This window comes from Octopus bimaculoides, chromosome 25 (assembly GCF_001194135.2).
Source record: "Octopus bimaculoides isolate UCB-OBI-ISO-001 chromosome 25, ASM119413v2, whole genome shotgun sequence".
Lineage (NCBI taxonomy): Eukaryota > Metazoa > Mollusca > Cephalopoda > Octopoda > Octopodidae > Octopus > Octopus bimaculoides.
The window spans coordinates 31,156,422-31,159,056 of NC_069005.1; the positions used below are offsets into that span (position 1 = coordinate 31,156,422).

The following is a 2,635-nucleotide window of genomic DNA, read 5'->3' on the forward strand; positions in this document are numbered from 1 at the left end:
TCTTTCTTTGGTCCTTCCCCTCTTCTCCCCCCCCCCCCATATCTATTCTTTCTCCCTGTAATCCTGTCTTTTCTCTCATATCTTTACCAATTCTTTCGTTTGCTTTATTTGTGCTCTTTATATCCACTTCCTCCACTCATTCCCAGATATATACGTGTGTGTGTATTTACGCATAAATATGTATGTATGTGTGTGTGTATATATATATATATATATATATATATATATATGAAAAACACTAACACACACACACACACACATGTACACATGCATATATGTGTGTGTGCATAATTTCCACCTGTATATTTATCTATGTATCTACATATATGTTGTGTATATATATATGTGTCTGTGTTTGTCCTCATCATTGCTTGACAGCAGCCAGTGTTGGTATGTTTACATCCCTGTAACTTAGCTGTTTGGCAAAAGAGAGCAATAGAATAAGTACAAGGCTTAAATATAAGTAAGTACTGGGGGGTTGATTCAGGTGGTGCCCCAGCATGACCACTGTCTAATAGAAAGAAAGATATATATATAGAGAGAGAAATGTATAGACATAGAGTGTACACATGCATATATGCATACGTGCGTGTGTGTGTGTCTTCAATTCTCCTTTCCCATTCAATAATTTGCTACCAAGCTGAATTATTGAATTTTTATGAAATTAGTTTATCACTGAAAAACATAATAAATGCAAACTAATTTCCTACCATGAATATTGCTGAAATTTTGCTTGGTATTTTATTAAAAATAGTTATAGTTGTTATAATTATTCAGTGTGGTTGATTTGCAGAATCAGTGGAGCTTCAGAAGACAAAAAAAAAAAAAATCCCTTGTGGCATTTGTTTGGGCTCTTTACAATCTGTGTTCTAGTCCCACTAAGGTCCACATGTTCTTTTGAGGTCAGTCAAATGAAGTACGAGTCAAGTACTAATGTTGATTTAATCAACTAAACCACCACTCTTCCTGCAAAATTTATGGCCTTATACTTATGTGAGAAATATAGTCATCATCATCATCATCATCATCATCATCATCATCATCATCATCATCATCATCATTATTATTATTATTATCATCATCATCTAGGGCAGCAAGCTGGTAGAATTGTTAGCACGCTGGATGGAATGCTTAGTGGTATTTCGCCTATCGCTACATTCTGAGTTCAAATTCTGCCAAGGTCGACTTTGCCTTTCATCCTTTTGGGGGTTGGTAAAATAAGTACCAGTGAAACACTGGGGTCAATGTAATCGACTAGTCCCCTCTCCCACAAAATTTCAGGCCTTGTGCCTGTAGCTGAAATTAGAAACTGTTATATTTACCTGAAATGGTTTTTATTTTCAGTGTCTGTTCCTTTCAGTAATCATATTTCAATATGTTGCTCTCAGTATTAGTTCATTCCATGTTTATCAAGATTTCTGCTATAACACTCGACACACATATATAAGAAGAAAAAAAGATTATTTTCTTAAGATTTGTTAAATATTTGTTGTTGTTATAAGGCAGTGAGCTGGCAGAATGGGTAGCAAATCAGCCGAAATGCTTTGTGATATTTCTTCTGGCTTTTTATGTTCTGAATTCAAACACTGCCAAGGTCAGCTTCACCTTTTATCCTTTCGGGGTTGACAAAAATAAGTACCAGTTGAACACTGGGGTCAATGTAATTGATTAGTCCCCCCCCCCCCACTCCTGCCAAAAATTCAGGGCTAGTGCCCGAGGAATATTCAGTGTTTAAATGTTATTACTACAATTTTTTTTCTTGTTATTATAGCAATAATAATGATGATAATAATAATAATCCTTTCTAATATAGGCACAAGGCCTGGATTTTTGTGGGGAGGGGACAGTCAATTACATCAACCCCAGTGTCCAACTGGTACTTAATTTATTGCCCCTGAAAGGATGAAAGATGACCTCGGTGGAATTTGAACTCAGAGCAACAACGGACAGAACACCTTTAAGCATTTTGCCCAGTGGGCTAATAAACTCTGCCAGTTTGCTTCCCTAATAATAATAATAATAATAATAATAATAATAATAATAATAAATAGATAATATTAGGACTGCTATGACTCCTCTGGAAGGAATATGTAAATAAATAAAGAAAAAAGTAGACTGACATATCAAATTTTGAACCCGTTGAAGCAACGCAAGATACCAAAATATCGTTCAACAAATTTAATTAATAATAATAATAATAATAATTAATTCGTTTTATTGGCCACAAGGGCTAATATCAATTAAAGACATATAAGGACAAAGACAGGACGAAGGTTACATAATAATAATAATAATAATCTTTTCTGCTAAAGGCCCAAGATCCCAAAAGGATGAAAGGCAAAGTCAACCTGGGCAGAGTTGGAGCTCTGAACATAAAGACAGACAAAATGCTGCTAAGCCTTTTGCTCAGCTTGCTCACGATTCTGTCAGCTTGCTGCCTTAATGATGATAAGGATTATTTTAATTATAGATATTTTAAGTATTCCTCTCAATGAATGGATGGCCTTTTTCCATACGGCATAATTTGTTGGCTTTTGCTGCCCCATTATGCTGCTGGGTTTGTTCAAGGCCAGAGCCAGTTTTGTGTGCAGAACATTCAGATCCCAGAAGTATTAGCTGTGTCAGAGAGAGAGAG

At 35.4% G+C, this 2,635-nt stretch overlaps 1 long non-coding RNA gene across 1 annotated transcript in view; it reads right to left on the reverse strand.

The window, feature by feature from the left end:
• Positions 1-1,699, reverse strand: part of LOC128250766 (uncharacterized) — a 10,860-nt gene extending 9,161 nt beyond the window's left edge. Inside the window, exon 1 of the long non-coding RNA XR_008266750.1 lies at positions 1,323-1,699. This is a non-coding gene — a long non-coding RNA (uncharacterized LOC128250766). The remainder of the gene's footprint in view (positions 1-1,322) is intronic.
• Positions 1,700-2,635: the final 936 nt, after the last annotated feature.